Source organism: Amblyomma maculatum, chromosome 10, assembly GCF_055883805.1.
Source record: "Amblyomma maculatum isolate TAMU_Amacu chromosome 10, ASM5588380v1, whole genome shotgun sequence".
NCBI lineage: Eukaryota > Metazoa > Arthropoda > Arachnida > Ixodida > Ixodidae > Amblyomma > Amblyomma maculatum.
This window is the reverse complement of record NC_139353.1, coordinates 100,909,424-100,918,384: the sequence shown is the minus strand read 5'-3', so window position 1 is coordinate 100,918,384 and position 8,961 is coordinate 100,909,424. Positions and strand designations below refer to the sequence as shown.

Here is an 8,961-nt window from a genome sequence, read left to right as displayed (position 1 = left end):
AATACTGCCCCGGCAAAGCATCCCTTATCTATGGCAAATTTAATTTTGTCAGTGAAGGCAACCAATGCTAAGTTAGTTGAATATCCCGAGCGGAACCCAAATTGATGAGGTGAAAGTATGTTGAACTTAGAGAAGTAACTAGTCAGGCGCTGTGCTATGCACCTTTCTATTACCTTGCTAAAAAATGGTAAAATGGCAATGGGGCGGTAATTCGAGATACAATGACTGTCACCCTTCTTAAAAACTGGAATAATCTTAGCGTTCTTTAGCTGAGGAGGAAATAGTCCCGTTTCAAAGATGAGGTTAATAATAAAAGAGAGAGGATCGGCAATAAGATGAGCGATCCATTTGATATTAGTGGGGGGAATGCGTTCAAGCCCTGCACTTGTTGTCTTTAGATTTAGAATACATGTTTGGATTTCCTGTGCGGTGACAGGAGATAAGAAAAATGATTCTGGGAAGCGTGGGAAAGGTGAAAGACGAGCATCAACTGGCGATGAGGTGTGATTGCAGTAGAAATCGTTGAATGAGTTTGCAATATCAAATGGATGGTCGTAAACGGTGCCTGACGGCATGATTATTTTTTCAATTTGTAGATCTTGGGTCTGTCTGTTTAAAAAAGTATTGAACACTTTCCACTTTTCCCTGTGGTCATTTCCAAGCTGGTGAATTTTTGATTCATAATATTTCCTTTTGGCTTCTTTAAGTAATCTGCTGAGCATGTTACTGTATGTGCTGTAGCGGGACTTGAGTTTGAGGTTGAAAGGTCTCTTTTTGACTTTCTTGTAAAGATTGTCTTTCTTACGCATTAAGTTAAGCAGGCCGTTTGTTAACCAAGGGTTATGTGGGGCGGAATATTTTTTACGACATTTAACGGTCTCCGAAGAACTGTTCAAGCAGTGTTGTAAGGCGGTAGAAAAAGTTTCGAAAGCGATCTCTGCATCTGTTGCTGACTTTAAATTCGTCCAGTCGAGATTAGAAACTTTAGAAATAAATTGGTCTTTATTAACCACAGTCCTATAAAATACTTTTTTGCTGCTGGATAAGCTGGAGTGAAGACGAAAGAAAATGGGGTAGTGGTCCGTTATGTCAACCTCGAGGACCCCGCAGTCTTGTGGAGAAATGAAGTTAGAAAAAATGTGGTCGATGAGCGTGCTCGGCCCTCCAGGGACACATCTAGTTGGCAGCGTAATTGCAGGCTCGTATCCGAATCCGAGGAAGCAGTTCGAGTAGTTGACACTGGCAGGATTGTTTTCCTCTAAAAGGTTAATGTTGATGTCACCCATTATGACCACATTTTTTCCCTCTGATGATAAAGTAAATAATATCTCGTGAAGTGAAGAGCAAAAGTCGCTCACTGATGACGATGGGGAACGATATAAACATCCAAGAACAAACCTATGCTTACCTGTGGGCAGGGAAAGTTCGGATACCTCTATCCACACAGATTCACAGTCGGCAATGCAAATATCAAGATCTGACCTTCTAGAGTAGTTTATATTTGGCGATATGAAAATAGCGGCACCACCGTGCGGCTTCGATGGGCGATAACAGTATTCTGAACAGTAACCATATGGGCTATATAAGTTTTTATCGTCGGGTGATAGCCACGTTTCCGTCATGCAGATGAACGAGAAGTGATTTTCAATAGACGATAATAGCGCATAAATATCATGATAATGCTTTCTTAGGCTTCTGGAATTGAAATGTATACTAGATAAGTAAGAACCATCAAGAAACTGGGTAAGCTGATCAGGCGAGAAGTAACTTAACATGCTAGTAGGAAACAAAAAGAAGCTGGCAGTGTGCTATTACACAAGTCTAGCGAAAAATAGCCAAATCGGCCTCGGAGCGTATACGGAAAGCCGTTCCTTCAGGCGTTTGTCGAGCTTTAATTTGGCAGTTATCCACCCACAAGAACTTCCAGCCCTTTTCTTTCTTCAGTTTCAAAGCCCTGCCAAACAGCCTTTTATTTTCTGGGGTCAATTGGTCGTTGACAAACACTGGGTTCGGGCTTTCTCCTGGAAAACCAAGATCAGCTGTGTTGAGTCGCGCCTTCCTGGCCTTGCTCACAAATTCTTGTTTCTTTGTCTTTGTGCAGAAGCGGGCTATTATGTGTTTGGTGTTACTGTCAGCTATTGTTGGCACTCGGTGTGTGACGTCAATGTCCGAATCGGACACGGGGCACTCGATTTTCTCTCCAATTGCCTTTATAATGGCGGCACAGTCTTCACCCTGAGTACAGGGGACACCTTTAATCTCGACGTTTTTTTGGCGTGAGTACTGCTCAAGGTCAGCTACTTTCCTTAACAGGGTATCGTTCTGAGTCTTCAAGGCCATGTTAGCTGAGACCAGGTTGATATTTTCGGCACGCACTTCATCAACAACAGTGGTGAGCTTATTTACTTTTTCAATCAAATTTGCAATTTCCGTTTTCAGTGCCGTAATATCCTCTTCGGATGTTTGCACTTTCGCTTGGAATTTCTCTGCAAGCTTCTCCGCCAGCCTGTCCAGGTTGCCTTCAGAAGCGGCCTCAAGCTCGTCTAATCGCTTAGCCAGCTCAGCATTTGTAGGCATTTTGACAGAAGCCCAGATTGCACAGTGAATGTAACACACAAGAAAATACTCTGAGAATAAGTCGGCGCAGCAGCCGCAGTAACACAAATTCTGAAGAAATCAATCAGGGGTGCACCAACCTGCGAGAACGACAGAATGGCTTAGGGGTTGGTCCTTGGCTGCGACTGCTGCTGCCAACTGAAGCTCTTCGGTAGCCGTCGACCTTTTAAGTCCTGTCCGCCTGCAGCGCCTGCAGATCCACGCTCGTCGGCGTTGAGTGCGCAGGTGCGAGGCTCAGATGGCGAATTCGATTGAAGATAGGGTGAGTAATCCGGCACGTGTAGGTAGATGGTCATAGGTAGAAATCCGGCGGCGAATTCTGCGAGAACGACAGAATGGCTTAGGGGTTGGTCCTTTGGCTGCGACTGCTGCTGCCAACTGAAGCTCTTCGGTAGCCGTCGACCTTTTAAGTCCAGTCCGCCTGCAGCGCCTGCAGATCCACGCTCGTCGGCGTTGAGTGCGCAGGTGCGAGGCTCAGATGGCGAATTCGATTGAAGATAGGGTGAGTAATCCGGCATCCCTGATCCCGGAATCCCTAATTGATCTGCTTGTAGCTTACGGGGGTCTCGGTTCTGGCAGTCTTGACGCCTTAGGTAGCGTAAGAGGGTTCTAGCACAGCTTTCGCCCTCGCTCTTGATCACGTTCTACGTGACGCTGGCGGTAACAAAGGACGTCCCACGTCCGCCGCTATGGCTGAGGGTGGCGCTGGTGAACACTCTCAAGGTTCGTATACAGACAACATAAATACCCAAGAAAGTAGCAGGGGGGACAGCGGCCGATGTAGCTCAGTTGGTAGAGCACCGGACGCGTTATTCGGAGGTCGTGGGTTCGGATCCCACCATCGGCACGTTGTTTTTTTTTCTACTTTGTGTCTAATTATCTTTCCCCTAAACAGATTACATTACTAATTTCAGTGATTATCCAAGTAAACAATAAAAAAAAGGACATAAAGTAACATCCCCACGCTTTTCCTTGGCCTCGCCGACTGTTAGTTTCTTTCCTTGATGTATTATAACGAGCACCCTCATTTCCCCTAATTGATCTGCTTGTAGCTTACGGGGGTCTCGGTTCTGGCAGTCTTGAAGCCTTAGGTAGCGTAAGAGGGTTCTAGCACAGCTTTCGCCCTCGCTCTTGATCACGTTCTACGTGACGCTGGCGGTAACAAAGGACGTCCCACGTCCGCCGCTATGGCTGAGGGTGGCGCTGGTGAACACTCTCAAGGTTCGTATACAGACAACATAAATACCCAAGAAAGTAGCAGGGGGTACAGCGGCCGATGTAGCTCAGTTGGTAGAGCACCGGACGCGTTATTCGGAGGTCGTGGGTTCGGATCCCACCATCGGCACGTTGTTTTTTCTTCTACTTTGTGTCTAATTATCTTTCCCCTAAACAGATTACATTACTAATTTCAGTGATTATCCAAGTAAACAATAAAAAAAAGGACATAAAGTAACATCCCCACGCTTTTCCTTGGCCTCGCCGACTGTTAGTTTCTTTCCTCGATGTATTATAACGAGCACCCTCATTTCCCCTAATTGATCTGCTTGTAGCTTACGGGGGTCTCGGTTCTGGCAGTCTTGAAGCCTTAGGTAGCGTAAGAGGGTTCTAGCACAGCTTTCGCCCTCGCTCTTGATCACGTTCTACGTGACGCTGGCGGTAACAAAGGACGTCCCACGTCCGCCGCTATGGCTGAGGGTGGCGCTGGTGAACACTCTCAAGGTTCGTATACAGACAACATAAATACCCAAGAAAGTAGCAGGGGGGACAGCGGCCGATGTAGCTCAGTTGGTAGAGCACCGGACGGGTTATTCAGAGGTCGTGGGTTCGGATCCCACCATCGGCACGTTGTTTTTTCTTCTACTTTGTGTCTAATTATCTTTCCCCTAAACAGATTACATTACTAATTTCAGTGATTATCCAAGTAAACAATAAAAAAAAAGGACATAAAGTAACATCCCCACGCTTTTCCTTGGCCTCGCCGACTGTTAGTTTCTTTCCTTGATGTATTATAACGAGCACCCTCATTTCCCCTAATTGATCTGCTTGTAGCTTACGGGGGTCTCGGTTCTGGCAGTCTTGAAGCCTTAGGTAGCGTAAGAGGGTTCTAGCACAGCTTTCGCCCTCGCTCTTGATCACGTTCTACGTGACGCTGGCGGTAACAAAGGACGTCCCACGTTCGCCGCTATGGCTGAGGGTGGCGCTGGTGAACACTCTCAAGGTTCGTATACAGACAATATAAATACCCAAGAAAGTAGCAGGGGGGACAGCGGCCGATGTAGCTCAGTTGGTAGAGCACCGGACGCGTTATTCGGAGGTCGTGGGTTCGGATCCCACCATCGGCACGTTGTTTTTTCTTCTACTTTGTGTCTAATTATCTTTCCCCTAAACAGATTACGTTACTAATTTCAGTGATTATCCAAGTAAACAATAAAAAAAAGGACATAAAGTAACATCCCCACGCGTTTCCTTGGCCTCGCCGACTGTTAGTTTCTTTCCTTGATGTATTATAACGAGCACCCTCATTTCCCCTAATTGATCTGCTTGTAGCTTACGGGGGTCTCGGTTCTGGCAGTCTTGAAGCCTTAGGTAGCGTAAGAGGGTTCTAGCACAGCTTTCGCCCTCGCTCTTGATCACGTTCTACGTGACGCTGGCGGTAACAAAGGACGTCCCACGTTCGCCGCTATGGCTGAGGGTGGCGCTGGTGAACACTCTCAAGGTTCGTATACAGACAATATAAATACCCAAGAAAGTAGCAGGGGGGACAGCGGCCGATGTAGCTCAGTTGGTAGAGCACCGGACGCGTTATTCGGAGGTCGTGGGTTCGGATCCCACCATCGGCACGTTGTTTTTTCTTCTACTTTGTGTCTAATTATCTTTCCCCTAAACAGATTACGTTACTAATTTCAGTGATTATCCAAGTAAACAATAAAAAAAAGGACATAAAGTAACATCCCCACGCGTTTCCTTGGCCTCGCCGACTGTTAGTTTCTTTCCTTGATGTATTATAACGAGCACCCTCATTTCCCCTAATTGATCTGCTTGTAGCTTACGGGGGTCTCGGTTCTGGCAGTCTTGAAGCCTTAGGTAGCGTAAGAGGGTTCTAGCACAGCTTTCGCCCTCGCTCTTGATCACGTTCTACGTGACGCTGGCGGTAACAAAGGACGTCCCACGTCCGCCGCTATGGCTGAGGGTGGCGCTGGTGAACACTCTCAAGGTTCGTATACAGAAAACATAAATACCCAAGAAAGTAGCAGGGGGGACAGCGGCCGATGTAGCTCAGTTGGTAGAGCACCGGACGCGTTATTCGGAGGTCGTGGGTTCGGATCCCACCATCGGCACGTTGTTTTTTCTTCTACTTTGTGTCTAATTATCTTTCCCCTAAACAGATTACATTACTAATTTCAGTGATTATCCAAGTAAACAATAAAAAAAGGACATAAAGTAACATCCCCACGCTTTTCCTTGGCCTCGCCGACTGTTAGTTTCTTTCCTCGATGTATTATAACGAGCACCCTCATTTCCCCTAATTGATCTGCTTGTAGCTTACGGGGGTCTCGGTTCTGGCAGTCTTGAAGCCTTAGGTAGCGTAAGAGGGTTCTAGCACAGCTTTCGCCCTCGCTCTTGATCACGTTCTACGTGACGCTGGCGGTAACAAAGGACGTCCCACGTCCGCCGCTATGGCTGAGGGTGGCGCTGGTGAACACTCTCAAGGTTCGTATACAGACAACATAAATACCCAAGAAAGTAGCAGGGGGGACAGCGGCCGATGTAGCTCAGTTGGTAGAGCACCGGACGCGTTATTCAGAGGTCGTGGGTTCGGATCCCACCATCGGCACGTTGTTTTTTCTTCTACTTTGTGTCTAATTATCTTTCCCCTAAACAGATTACATTACTAATTTCAGTGATTATCCAAGTAAACAATAAAAAAAAGGACATAAAGTAACATCCCCACGCTTTTCCTTGGCCTCGCCGACTGTTAGTTTCTTTCCTTGATGTATTATAACGAGCACCCTCATTTCCCCTAATTGATCTGCTTGTAGCTTACGGGGGTCTCGGTTCTGGCAGTCTTGAAGCCTTAGGTAGCGTAAGAGGGTTCTAGCACAGCTTTCGCCCTCGCTCTTGATCACGTTCTACGTGACGCTGGCGGTAACAAAGGACGTCCCACGTTCGCCGCTATGGCTGAGGGTGGCGCTGGTGAACACTCTCAAGGTTCGTATACAGACAACATATAATACCCAAGAAAGTAGCAGGGGGGACAGCGGCCGATGTAGCTCAGTTGGTAGAGCACCGGACGCGTTATTCGGAGGTCGTGGGTTCGGATCCCACCATCGGCACGTTGTTTTTTCTTCTACTTTGTGTCTAATTATCTTTCCCCTAAACAGATTACGTTACTATTTTCAGTGATTATCCAAGTAAACAATAAAAAAAAAGGACATAAAGTAACATCCCCACGCTTTTCCTTGGCCTCGCCGACTGTTAGTTTCTTTCCTTGATGTATTATAACGAGCACCCTCATTTCCCCTAATTGATCTGCTTGTAGCTTACGGGGGTCTCGGTTCTGGCAGTCTTGAAGCCTTAGGTAGCGTAAGAGGGTTCTAGCACAGCTTTCGCCCTCGCTCTTGATCACGTTCTACGTGACGCTGGCGGTAACAAAGGACGTCCCACGTCCGCCGCTATGGCTGAGGGTGGCGCTGGTGAACACTCTCAAGGTTCGTATACAGACAACATAAATACCCAAGAAAGTAGCAGGGGGGACAGCGGCCGATGTAGCTCAGTTGGTAGAGCACCGGACGCGTTATTCGGAGGTCGTGGGTTCGGATCCCACCATCGGCACGTTGTTTTTTCTTCTACTTTGTGTCTAATTATCTTTCCCCTAAACAGATTACATTACTAATTTCAGTGATTATCCAAGTAAACAATAAAAAAAAAGGACATAAAGTAACATCCCCACGCTTTTCCTTGGCCTCGCCGACTGTTAGTTTCTTTCCTTGATGTATTATAACGAGCACCCTCATTTCCCCTAATTGATCTGCTTGTAGCTTACGGGGGTCTCGGTTCTGGCAGTCTTGAAGCCTTAGGTAGCGTAAGAGGGTTCTAGCACAGCTTTCGCCCTCGCTCTTGATCACGTTCTACGTGACGCTGGCGGTAACAAAGGACGTCCCACGTCCGCCGCTATGGCTGAGGGTGGCAATGGTGAACACTCTCAAGGTTCGTATACAGACAACATAAATACCCAAGAAAGTAGCAGGGGGGACAGCGGCCGATGTAGCTCAGTTGGTAGAGCACCGGACGCGTTATTCGGAGGTCGTGGGTTCGGATCCCACCATCGGCACGTTGTTTTTTCTTCTACTTTGTGTCTAATTATCTTTCCCTTAAACAGATTACATTACTAATTTCAGTGATTATCCAAGTAAACAATAAAAAAAAGGACATAAAGTAACATCCCCACGCTTTTCCTTGGCCTCGCCGACTGTTAGTTTCTTTCCTTGATGTATTATAACGAGCACCCTCATTTCCCCTAATTGATCTGCTTGTAGCTTACGGGGGTCTCGGTTCTGGCAGTCTTGAAGCCTTAGGTAGCGTAAGAGGGTTCTAGCACAGCTTTCGCCCTCGCTCTTGATCACGTTCTACGTGACGCTGGCGGTAACAAAGGACGTCCCACGTCCGCCGCTATGGCTGAGGGTGGCGCTGGTGAACACTCTCAAGGTTCGTATACAGACAACATAAATACCCAAGAAAGTAGCAGGGGGGACAGCGGCCGATGTAGCTCAGTTGGTAGAGCACCGGACGCGTTATTCGGAGGTCGTGGGTTCGGATCCCACCATCGGCACGTTGTTTTTTCTTCTACTTTGTGTCTAATTATCTTTCCCCTAAACAGATTACATTACTAATTTCAGTGATTATCCAAGTAAACAATAAAAAAAAAGGACATAAAGTAACATCCCCACGCTTTTCCTTGGCCTCGCCGACTGTTAGTTTCTTTCCTTGATGTATTATAACGAGCACCCTCATTTCCCCTAATTGATCTGCTTGTAGCTTACGGGGGTCTCGGTTCTGGCTGTCTTGAAGCCTTAGGTAGCGTAAGAGGGTTCTAGCACAGCTTTCGCCCTCGCTCTTGATCACGTTCTACGTGACGCTGGCGGTAACAAAGGACGTCCCACGTCCGCCGCTATGGCTGAGGGTGGCACTGGTGAACACTCTCAAGGTTCGTATACAGACAACATAAATACCCAAGAAAGTAGCAGGGGGGACAGCGGCCGATGTAGCTCAGTTGGTAGAGCACCGGACGCGTTATTCGGAGGTCGTGGGTTCGGATCCCACCATCGGCACGTTGTTTTTTCTTCT

The 8,961-nt window shown here is 47.2% G+C and overlaps 1 non-coding gene across 1 annotated transcript; it reads left to right on the top strand.

The window, feature by feature from the left end:
- Window positions 1-4,386: 4,386 nt before the first annotated feature.
- TRNAT-GGU (transfer RNA threonine (anticodon GGU)) lies at window positions 4,387-4,459 on the top strand. Its single transcript has one exon. It is a non-coding gene; the product is annotated as a tRNA-Thr (tRNA).
- The last annotated feature ends 4,502 nt before the right edge of the window (window positions 4,460-8,961 follow it).